Here is a 12357-nt window from a genome sequence, read left to right on the forward strand (position 1 = left end):
TAAACAGATTTCAACACTATTGTTTAGTTATCCCTGTTTTTTGTTTTTGTTTTGCTTGTTTTTTTTAATCATTTCTTTGTATTTATGGTAAAAGACCTTGATTTTCCATTATAGCAGTAATAGAACGTTTCCTGTTTACAGTAAGTTTCCATAATAATAAAATCTATGGGGTTTAAAGCAATGACTTTAAAGCTGTCATGGGCCTGAATGAGCTGGGAAACCACTGTGTCAATCACACATAAAAGCACATTTAGGAAGTTCACCTCAGGACAGGGCCCAGAACAGACCATCACCAGTGGGCTTTGTCTAACTACCTGGGTCCCTGGGCCCCAGCCCACCTGCTTGGCTCTCCCCACCCAGCACTCCTGGTACTGCCAAGCTGATTGGGTGCTGTCCTCAGATCCCCCGGAAGAGAAGCTGGTGAACTTTCTCCACTGAAATTCTCAATTTCTGGAGGTCCCTGGCAATCAATAATGAGAGTCAGACTGGATTTTTCCCCCCTGTTTAGGTTCATAAGCTAAAGCCCATGCTAACAGGTGATGTATCTAGCCCTGTTTCAGGTGTTAAAATGTCTACGCTAATTACGGATGATTTTGAGACCATACCCATACCATCTGTATGGTCACACAAAGTGGAATTCGCAAGCCAGAAGGAAACCTATTTTATTACCATATCATCATGACCACGTAATGCAGTTCAACTGTAACATCTTTCCCTTCGGGTTTTCTTCTTTGCTCATATTTTATTTGTCAGTGTACTTCTCAATTTCCAAACATGGGAAATTCTAGTTAGCTTTTCATCAGGACTCTTCTAGCACAATTGCATTACCAAAAATCATGCTCTGTGTGATTTCATTCCTCTGAAATATGTTGAAATTTGCTTTGTGGCCAAAATAAATAAGGTTAATTTTTGTAATTATACTATATGTGCCTGAAATTAATGTTTCCTCTGCAGTTGTTATGTGATATTGAGGGATATATGGATATAGCTATATGATTAAAATGGTTTGCTAGTAAGATCTTCTACACCTTACAGATGCTCTGTGGTGCTCATTGTATGACTTGTTGAGGGAGAGGTGTGAAAACCTCCCACTCTGCTTGTGTATTTGATTATTCTTGTATCTCTGTCATCAAATCGATTTCGGCCACTGCCCATGGGAAATCTTGGGAGTCCTCAAAGGAAGGAAGAAGCGTCCAGAAGTGGGGGACAGGGGACCTGGGTTCAGGAGGACGAGAAAACCTAAGGTCTGAGAAGTGTCCAGAGAGGACCCGGGGTTGGATGGCGAGCGATGAGGCAGCAGGTAGGGGAGCTACGTTCTAAAAATGGGCACGTGGGTGGTGGTGTCCACTGTGATGGACCTGGGGCAAAGGCAGGGGATTTGTTGAGACAGTGTATAAAGCATCTGCTTTGCTATGGCATTGTCGAAATAGGAGAAGACTCGGAGGAACTGCAGATAGGGGCTGGATGGAGGGGTGAATCTGGATGAAATAAGGATTTTTTTTTTCCCAGCAACATATATATTTACCTTAGTAATTGGAGGCAAGAAATGTAAGTTGGCAGGATGTTTTTTCTATTTCATCTTTGGTGATGACACAACTAGTTGAAGTGATTGAGCTTTCTAAGAATGGTATTCATAGATGGGAGAGAATTTAGAAGTCATCTTATTGCTCTTTGGGCCTCTCACCGCCGTGGCCTCTCCCGCCGCGGAGCACAGGCTCCGGACGCGCAGGCCCAGCGGCCATGGCTCACCGGCCCAGCCGCTCCGCGGCATGTGGGATCCTCCCGGACCGGGGCACGAACCCGTGTCCCCTGCATCGGCAGGCGGACTCTCAACCACTGCGCCACCAGGGAAGCCCTCTTCTTCATTTTTGAAAACACTTTAAATAGGAATCCCATTGAAATAATGTTTCTTACGTTTAAAATTCTACTAACTAAAATTTGCTTTTTTTAGGCATAAAAGATTAAAAGTCAATTACAGATAATATGTGTCTGCTGCTAGAACATTGAGATAATTCAGTTTTACTGGGTTTTCCTACTAATCTTAGAAATTATTTTATCTCTTTTTAGTTAATTTACAGCAAATATCAGAGAAGATCAATAATTTGGTGAAGGAAAACAGAGAGCTTGTAGAAAATATATCCACTTTGGAACAGATGGTATCTTTGTCCTTTGTTATTTTTCATGATTTCACCTTCAATTCCTTCCACCTCTGGGAGTTCGGTTATTTTGCTCTCTTTTCATTCATACTACTGTCCTATTTCATATGTTCCATAAAGAGTCCAGATTCAAAGCAAGCTCCACAGACGTAAAGCACTGTTCTCTGTATTTGTGGAAGGAGTCACACACGAGAAGATAGTATTTATAACTCTGGTTCCTTTTGTACATATTTGCATAGGTGAATGACTCAAAGAAACATCTTCAAGAAACCACTAGACAGAATAAGATACTCTTTGACGAAGCACTTAAATTTAAGGTAAAAATCCCTTCTCTGCCTAGATTACATTCTGAAAACAGAAGTAAGAATAATGAGTAATTATTATTGATTCAATATATTTTGTTGAAGGATAATATCAAAACAATTGAGAGGGCTAATGAATATCTGAATGACATCCTTCAAAGTACTTGTGCTAGGCTGCAATCTGTGAGGGGTCAGAATGTCAAGAATCCGGACTTGGTAAGAGTTTGGCTGCTAAGTTTACCATAGTTTGGCTTTTGAGGCTTTTGTACGTTGGGTGAATTGAATGCTCCACCTCCTCTTGCTGTTTGCCACAGTAGAGTGTGGGAGTCTGGGAGTTGAATCTCCTTCTGAACAATGATCTGGAATTTCATGTACTCACACCTCCATGACTTTTTCTATTTCAGAGACTAGGAAGTATGTTCTGTTTTCACTATGTAGGGAGTTTTCCCACCATTCGGCACTGCCCTCCAAGATAAATAGACAATCCCAGGAAATATATGAGGTGAAGGAAGATATCTAGCCAAGTTGTACAGCCCATACCGCTCTTTATGCTGAACAGAGAATTTTCAACGTGAATTTGGGAAAGTTATCTATCTTTATTTATTTAAAAAAATTTTTATCATCTTTATTGGAGTATAATTGCTTTACAATGGTGTGTTAGTTTCTGCTTTACAACAAAATGAATCAGTTATACATATACATATGTTCCCATATCTCTTCCCTCTTGCGTCTCCCTCCCTCCCACCCTCCCTATCCCACCCCTCTAGGTGTTCACAGAGCACCGAGCTGATCTCCCTGTGCTATGAAGCTGCTTCCCTCTAGCTATCTACCTTACGTTTGTTAGTGTATATATGTCCATGCCTCTCTCTCGCTTTGTCACAGCTTACCCTTCCCCCTCCCCATATCCTCAAGTCCATTCTCTAGTAGGTCTGTGTCTTTATTCCTGTCTTACCCCTAGGTTCTTCATGACATTTTTTTCCCTTAAATTCCATATATATATGTTAGCATACGGCATTTGTCTCTCTCCTTCTGACTTACATCACTCTGTATGACAGGCTCTAGGTCCATCCACCTCACTACAAATAATTCAATTTCGTTTCTTTTCATGGCTGAGTAATATTCCATTGTATATATGTGCCACGTCTTCTTTATCCATTCATCTGTCAATGGACACTTAGGTTGTTTCCATCTCTGGGCTATTGTAAATTGAGCTGCAATGAACATTTTGGTACATGACTCTTTTTGAATTATGGTTTTCTCAGGGTATATGCCCAGTAGTGGGATTGCTGGGTCATATGGTAGTTCTATTTGTAGTATTTTAAGGAACCTCCATACTGTTCTCCACAGTGGCTGTATCAATTTACATTCCCACCAACAGTGCAAGAGGGTTCCCTTTTCTCCACACCCTCTCCAGCATTTATTGTTTCTAGATTTTTTGATGATGGCCATTCTGACTGGTGTGAGATGATATCTCATTGTAGTTTTGATTTGCATTTCTCTCATGATTAGTGATGTTGAGCATTCTTTCATGTGTTTATTGGCAGTCTGTATATCTTCTTTGCAGAAATGTCTATTTAGGTCTTCTGCCCATTTTTGGATTGGGTTGTTTGTTTTTTTGTTATTAAGCTGCATGAGCTGCTTGTAAATTTTGGAGATTAATCCTTTGTCAGTTGCTTCATTTGCAAATATTTTCTCCCATTCTGAGTGTTGTCTTTTGGTCTTGTTTATGGTTTCCTTTGCTGTGCAAAAGCTTTGAAGTTTCATTAGGTCCCATCTGTTTATTTTTGTTTTTATTTCCATTTCTCTAGGAGGTGGGTCAAAAAGGGTCTTGCTGTGATTTATGTCATAGAGTGTCCTGCCTATGTTTTCCTCTAAGAGTTTGATATTTTCTGGCCTTACAAGTAGGTCTTTAATCCATTTTGAGCTTATTTTTGTGTATGGTGTTAGGGAGTGATTTAATCTCATACTTTTACATGTACCTGTCCAGTTTTCCCAGCACCACTTATGAAGAGGCTGTCCTTTCTCCACTGTACATTCCTGCCTCCTTTATCAAAGATAAGGTGACCATACATGTGTTTATCTCTGGGTTTATCTCTGGGCTTTTTATCCTGTTCCATTGATCTAGCTTTCTGTTTTTGTGCCGTACCATACTGTCTTGATTACTGTAGCTTTGTAGTAAGTCTGAAGTCAGGGATCCTGATTCCTCCAGCTCCGTTTTTCGTTCTCAAGATTGCTTTGGCTATTCAGGGTCTTCTGTGTTTCCATACAAATTGTGAAATTTTTTGTTCTAGTTCTGTGAAAAATGCCAGTGGTAGTTTGATAGGGATTGCATTGAATCTGTAGATTGCTTTGGGTAGTAGAGTCATTTTCACAATGTTGATTCTTCCATTCCAAGAACATGGTATATCTCTCCATCTATTTGTATCATCTTTAATTTCTTTCATCAGTGTCTTATAATTTTCTGCATACAGGTCTTTTGTCTCCTTAGGTAGGTTTATTCCTAGATATTTTATTCTTTTTGTTGCAATGGTAAATGGGAGTGTTTTCTTGATTTCACTTTTAGATTTTTCATCATTAGTGTATAGGAATGCCAGAGATTTCTGTGCATTAATTTTGTATCCTGCTACTTTACCAAATATATTGTTTAGCTCTAGTAGTTTTCCGGTAGAATCTTTAGGATTCTCTATGTATAGTATCATGTCATCTGCAAACAGTGACAGCTTTACCTCTTCTTTTCCGATTTGGATTCCTTTTATTTCCTTTTCTTCTCTGATTGCTGTGGCTAAAACTTCCAAAACTATGTTGAATAAGAGTGGTGAGAGTGGGCAACCTTGTCTTTTTCCTGATCTTAGTGGAAATGCTTTCAATTTTTCACCATTGAGGACGATGTTGGCTGTGGGTTTCTCATATATGGCCTTTATTATGTTGAGGAAAGTTCCCTCTATGCCTACTTTCTGCAGGGTTTTTATCATAAATGGGTGTTGAATTTTGTTGAAAGCTTTCTCTGCATCTATTGAGATGATCATATGGTTTTTCTCCTTCAATTTTTTAATATGGTGTATCATGTTGATTGATTTGCATATATTGAAGAATCCTTGCATTCCTGGAATCAACCCCACTTGATCAGGGTGTATGATCAGTTTAATGTGCTGTTGGATTCTGTTTGCTAGTATTTTGTTGAGGATTTTTGCCTCTATGTTCATCAGTGATATTGGCCTGTAGTTTTCTTTCTTTGTGACATCCTTGTCTGGTTTTGGTATCAGGGTGATGGTGGCCTCGTAGAATGAGTTTGGGAGTGTTCCTCCCTCTGCTGTATTTTGGAAGAGTTTGAGAAGGATACATGTTAGCTCTTCTCTAAATGATAGAATTCGCCTGTGAAGCCAGGTGGTCCTGGGCTTTTGTTTGTTGGAAGATTTTTGTTGTTGTTGTTGTTGTTGGAAGATTTTTAATCACAGTTTCAATTTCAGTGCTTGTGATTGGTCTGTTCATATTTTCTATTTCTTCCTGATTCAGTCTTGGCAGGTTGTGCATTTCTAAGAATTTGTCCATTTCTTCCAGGTTGTCCATTTTATTGGCATAGAGTTGCTTGTAGTAATCTCTCATGATCTTTTGTATTTCTGCAGTGTCTGTTGTTACTTCTCCTTTTTCACTTCTAATTCTACTGATTTGAGTCTTCTCCCTTTTTTTCTTGATGAGTCTGGCTAATGGTTTATCAATTTTGTTTATCTTCTCAAAGAACCATCTTTTAGTTTTATTGATCTTTGCTATCGTTTCCTTCATTTCTTTTTCATTTATTTCTGATCTGATTTTTATGATTTCTTTCCTTCTGCTAACTTTGGGGTTTTTTTTTTTTGTTGTTCTTCTTTCTATAATTGCTTTAGGTGCAAGGTTAGGTTGTTTTTTCAAGATGTTTCCTGTTTCTTAAGGTAGGACTGTATTGCTATAAACTTCCCTCTTAGAACTGCTTTTGCTGCATCCCATAGATTTTGCGTTGTCGTGTCTCCATTGTCACTTGTTTCTAGGTATTTTTTAATTTCCTCTTTGATTTCTTCAGTGATCACTTCGTTATTAAGTAGTGTATTGTTTATCCTCCATGTGTTTGTATTTTTTACAGATCTTTTCCTGTAATTGATATCTAGTCTCATAGCGTTGTGGTCAGAAAAGATACTTGATACAATTTCAATTTTCTTAAATTTACCAAGGCTTGATTTGTGACCCAAGATATGATCTATCCTGGAGAATGTTCCATGAGTACTAGAGAAAAATGTGTATTCTGTTGTTTTTGGATGGAATGTCCTATAAATATCAATTAAGTCCATCTTGTTTAATGTATCAGTTAAAGCTTGTGTTTCCTTATTTATTTTCATTTTGGATGATCTGTCCATTGGTGAAAGTGGGGTGTTAAAGTCCCCTACTATGAATGTGTTACTGTCGATTTTTCCTTTTATGGCTGTTAGTATTTGCCTTATGTATTGAGGTGCTCCTATGTTGGGTGCATAAATATTTACAATTGTTATATCTTCTTCTTGGATTGATCCCTTGATCATTATGTAGTGTCCTTCTTTGTCTCTTGTAATAGTCTTTATTTTAAAGTCTATTTTGTCTGATATGAGAATTGCTACTCCAGCTTTCTTTTGGTTTCCATTTGCATGGAATATCTTTTTCCATCCCCTTACTTTCAGTCTGTATGTGTCTCTAGGTCTGAAGTGTGTCTCTTGTAGACAGCAAATATATGGGTCTTGTTTTTGTATCCATTCAGCCAATCTGTGTCTTTTGATGGGAGCATTTAGTCCATTTACATTTAAGGTAATTATCGATATGTATGTTCCCATTCCCATTTTCTTAATTGTTTTGGGTTCGTTATTGTAGGTCTTTTCCTTCTCTTGTGTTTCTTGCCTAGAGAAGTTCCTTTAGCAGTTGTTGTAGAGCTGGTTTGGTGGTGCTGAACTCTCTCAGCTTTTGCTTGTCTGTAAAGGTTTTAATTTCTCCATCAAATCTGAATGAGATCCTTGCTGGGTAGAGTAATCTTGCTTGCAGGTTTTTCTCCTTCATCACTTTAAATATGTCCTGCCAGTCCCTTCTGGCTTGCAGAGTTTCTGCTGAAAGATCAGCTGTTAACCTTATGGGGATTCCATTGTGTGTTATTTGTTGTTTTTCCCTTGCTGCTTTTAATATTTTTTCTTTGTATTTAATTTTTGACAGTTTGATTAGTGTCTTGGCGTATTTCTCCTTGGATTTATCCTGTATGGGACTCTCTGTGCTTCCTGGACTTGATTAACTATTTCCTTCCCCATATTAGGGAAGTTTTCAACTACAATCTCTTCAAATATTTTCTCAGTCCCTTTCTTTTTCTCTTCTTCTTCTGGAACCCCTATAATTCGAATGTTGGTGCGTTTAATGTTGTCCCAGAGGTCTCTGAGACTGTCCTCAGTTCTTTTCATTCTTGTTTCTTTATTCTGCTCTGCAGTAGTTATTTTCACTATTTTATCTTCCAGGTCACTTATCCGTTCTTCTGCCTCAGTTATTCTGCTATTGATCCCATCTAGAGTATTTTTAATTTCATTTATTGTGTTGTTCATCATTGTTTGTTTCATCTTTAGTTCTTCTAGGTCCTGGTTAAATGTTTCTTGCATTTTGTCTATTCTATTTCCAAGATTTTGGATCATCTTTACTATCATTATTCTGAATTGTTTTTCAGGTAGACTGCCTATTTCCTCTTCATTTGTTAGGTCTGGTGGGTTTTTATCTTGCTCCTTCGTCTGCTGTATGTTTTTCTGTCTTCTCATTTTGCTTATCTTACTGTGTTTGGGGTTTCCTTTTTGCAGGCTGCAGGTTCGTAGTTCCTGCTGTTTTTGGTGTCTGTCCCCAGTGGCTAAGGTTGGTTCAGTGGGTTGTGTAGGCTTCCTGGTGGAGGGTACTAGTGCCTGTGTTCTGGTGGATGAGGCAGGATCTTGTCTTTCTGGTGCGCAGGTCCACGTCTGGTGGTGTGTTTTGGGGTGTCTGTGGACTTACTATGATTTTAGGCAGCCTCTCTGCTAATGGGTGGGGTTGTGTTCCTGTCTTGCTAGCTGTTTGGCATAGGATGTCCAGCACTGTAGCTTGCTGGTCGTTGAGTGAAGCTGGGTGCTAGTGTTGAGATGGAGATCTCTGGGAGATTTTTGCCGTTTGATATTATGTGGAGCTGGGAAGTCTCTTGTGGACCAGTTTCCTGAAGTTGGCTCTCCCACCTCAGAGGAACAGCACTGACTCCTGGTTGCAGCACCAAGAACCTTTCATCCACACGGCTCCTTAATTTGGGATGATTCGTTGTCTATTCATGTATTCCACAGATGCAGGGTACATCAAGTTGATTGTGGAGCTTTAATCCGCTGCTTCTGAGGCTGCTGGGAGAGATTTCCCTTTCTCTTCTTTGTTCTCACAGCTCCCAGGGGCTCAGGTTTGGATTTGGCCCCGCCTCTGCGTGTAGGTCGCGGGAGGGCGTCTGTTTTTCGCTCAGACAGGACGGGGTTAAAGGAGCCGCTGATTCGGGGGCTCTGGCTCACTCAGGCCGAGGGGAGGGAGGGGCACGGAGGGCGGGGCGGGCCTGCGGCCGCAGAGGCCGGAGTGACGTTGCACCAGCCTGAGGCGCGCTGCGTGACGTTGCACCAGCCTGAGGCGCGCCGTGCGTCCTCCAGGGGACGTTGTCCCTGGATCCCGGGACCCTGGCAGTGGCGGGCTGCACAGGCTCCCCGGAAGGGGGTGTGGAGAGTGACCTGTGCTCGCACACAGGCTTCTTGGTCGCGGCAGCAGCGGCCTTAGCGTCTCATGCCCGTCTCTGGGGTCTGCGCTTTTAGCCGCGGCTCGCGCCCGTCTCTGGAGCTCCTTTAAGCAGCGCTCTTAATCCCCTCTCCTCGCGCACTAGGAAACAAAGAGGGAGGAAAAAGTCTCTTGCCTCTTCGGCAGGTCAAGACTTTTCCCCGGACTCCCTCCCGGCCAGCTGTGACGCACTAAGCCCCTGCAGGCTGTGTTCACGCCGCCAACCCCAGTCCTCTCCCTGCGCTCCGACTGAAGCCCGAGCCTCAGCTCCCAGCCTCGCCCGCCCCGGCAGGTGAGCAGACAAGCTTCTCGGGCTGGTGAGTGCTGGTCGGCCCTGATCCTCTGCGCGGGAATCTCTCCGCTTTGTCCCCTGCACCCCTGTTGCTGTGCTCTCTCCGCGGCTCCGAAGCTTTCCCCCTGCACCACCCGCAGTGTCCGCCCGCGAAGGGGCTTCCTAGTGTATGGTAACCTTTCCTCCTTCACAGCTCCCTCCCACTGGTGCAGGTCCCGTTTCTATCCTTTTGTCTCTGTTTATTCTTTTTTCTTTTGCCCTGCCCAGGTACGTGGTTTTTGTTTTTGTTTTTTTTGCCATTTGGGAGGTCTGAGGTCTTCTGCCAGCGTTCAGTAGGTGTTCTGTAGGAGTTGTTCCACGTGTAGATGTATTTCTGGTGTATCTGTGGGGAGGAAGGTGATCTCCGTGCCTTACTCTTCCGCCATCTTCCTGGAAGCCTCTCGGGAAAGTTTTCTTTATATTCCATCAAGAACACCCACTTTTTTTGTGTGTGTGGCGGTACGCTGGCCTCTCACTGTTGTGGCCTCTCCCGTTGCGGAGCGCAGGCTCCAGACACGCAGGCTCAGCGGCCATGGCTCACGGGCCCAGCCGCTCCGCGGCATTGGGATCTTCCTGGCCTGGGGCACAAGCCCCTGTCCCCTGCATCGGCAGGCGGACTCCCAACCACTACGCCACCAGGGAAGCCCAAGAACACCCACTTTTGAGCTGTTTGACATGAACTATTTTCCACCTTTGCTTTCCCCTTGTCATCCAGTCATCTCTTCCATTATGCAATGAGCAAGATATTTGTTGAAGCTACGTAATATTTGTGGCTTAATGTCTTTCTTTGTTCTGCATTTCTTTATGGGCTTGATATTTTTCCTGGGCCCAACCTGGATCAACTACTATCACATGAAACTTAGGGGTCACCGTGGGATATGTTTGGTTGATGTTAAACCTTTTGAGCATATCACCCAGTGTTTCCGTTGAAATCTCAGTGCAGTTGTTGTTTCTATCCTATGTGCAGATATTGGAAAAAGAAAAATCTACAGAGGACTTGAAAGGTGCTATTTCAATGAACACCTCAGGAATTTTGGAGGTAAGCTACCTATATTTGCTGCAGGATTTCCATTGTACACATTAGCTTTTGCAAGGAACAACTTTTTCATGTCTTAGGAGGTTAAAATGATGATATCTACTTGGCATTTTTTTTCTTGGGAATTAAGTCATCAATGAGAGTGTTTTGCTTTAGGTTGAAATTGCCCTCAATGAAGCTTGTGTCAGTCATGCAGAAGTGAAACCTGAAGAACCGCATGAACAGGAGAATGTTCAGCTCAACATCAGGAAGGAACAGGTAACAAGTTTTACTCCCATAGACTGTTTAAATCAGAGAACTGAAAATCATTACTTCCTTTTCAATTTTTAAAAAACTTTTATTCTGTATTGGAGTATAGTTGATTTAAAATGTTGTGTTAGTTTCAGGTGTACAGCAAAGTGATTCAGTTATACATATACATATATCTATTCTTTTTCAGATTCTTTTCCCATATAGGTAATTACAGAATACTGAGTAGATTTCCCTGTGCTATACAGTAGGTCCTTGTTGATTATTTATTTTATATATAGTAGTGTGTATATATTTAACCCCAAACTCCTAATTTAGCCCTCCCCACCCCTCACCTTTCCCCTTTGGTAATCATAAGTTTGTCTTCTATGTCTGTGATTCTGTTTTTGGTTTATAAATAAGTTCATATGTATCATTCTTTTAGGTTCAACATGTAAGCAATATCATATGATATTTGTCTTTCTCTGTCTGACTTACTTCACTTAGTACAATAATCTCTAGGTCCATCCATGTGGCTGAAAATGGCATTATTTAATTCTTTTTTATGGTTGAGTAATATTCCATTGTATACGTGTATCACCTCTTCTTTATCCATTCATCTGTCAGTGGGCATTTAGGTTGCTTCCTTGTCCTGGCTATTGTAAATAGTGCTGCAATGAACATTGGGGTGCATGTATCTTTTCAAATTACGGTTCTCTCTGGAGGGGATTGCTGGATCATATGGTAGCTCTATTTTTAGTTTTTTAAGGAACCTCCATACTGTTCTCCACAGTGGCTGTACCAATTTACATCCCCACCAACAGGGTAGGTTCCCTTTCTTCCACACCCTTTCTCCAGCATTTATTGTTTGTAGACTTTTTGATGATGGCCATTCTGACCAGTGTGAGGTGATACCTCATTGTAGATTTTATCTGAATTTCTCTAAGAATTAGCAACATTGAGCATCTTTTCATGTGCTTTTTGGCCATCTGTAGGTCTTCTGTGGAGAAATGTCTATTTAGTTCTTTCTCCATTTTTTTGATTGGGTTTTTTTTTTGATATTGAGTTGTATGAGCTGTTTATATATTTTGGAGATTAATCCATTGTTGGTTGCATTGTTTGCAAATATTTTCTCCCATTATGTAGGTTGTCTTTTCATTTTGTTTATGGTTTCCTTTGCTGTGCAAAAGCTTTTAAGTTTAGTTAGGTCTGAATTGTTTATTTTTGTTTTTATTTTCATTACTCTAGGAGGTGGATTGAAAAAGATATTGCTGTGATTTATGTCAAAGAGTGTTCTGCCTATGTTTTCCTCTAAGAGTTTGTAGCATCTGGTCTTACATTTAGGTCTTTAATCCATTTTGAGTTTATTTTTGTGTATGGTGTTAGAGAACGTTCTAATTTCATTCTTTTACATTTAGCTGTCCAGTTTTCCCAGCCCTACTTATTGATGAGGCTGTCTTTTCTCCATTGTATACTCTTGTTTCCTTTGTCATAGATTAGTTGACCATA

At 40.9% G+C, this 12357-nt stretch overlaps 1 long non-coding RNA gene across 1 annotated transcript; it reads left to right on the plus strand.

The window, feature by feature from the left end:
• Positions 1-10547: 10547 nt before the first annotated feature.
• On the plus strand, positions 10548-11107 carry LOC141276591 (uncharacterized). The gene is made up of 3 exons (XR_012326482.1): positions 10548-10623; positions 10777-10878; positions 11060-11107. It is a non-coding gene; the product is annotated as an uncharacterized lncRNA (long non-coding RNA).
• Positions 11108-12357: the final 1250 nt, after the last annotated feature.

Source organism: Tursiops truncatus, chromosome 15, assembly GCF_011762595.2.
Source record: "Tursiops truncatus isolate mTurTru1 chromosome 15, mTurTru1.mat.Y, whole genome shotgun sequence".
Taxonomy (NCBI): domain Eukaryota; kingdom Metazoa; phylum Chordata; class Mammalia; order Artiodactyla; family Delphinidae; genus Tursiops; species Tursiops truncatus.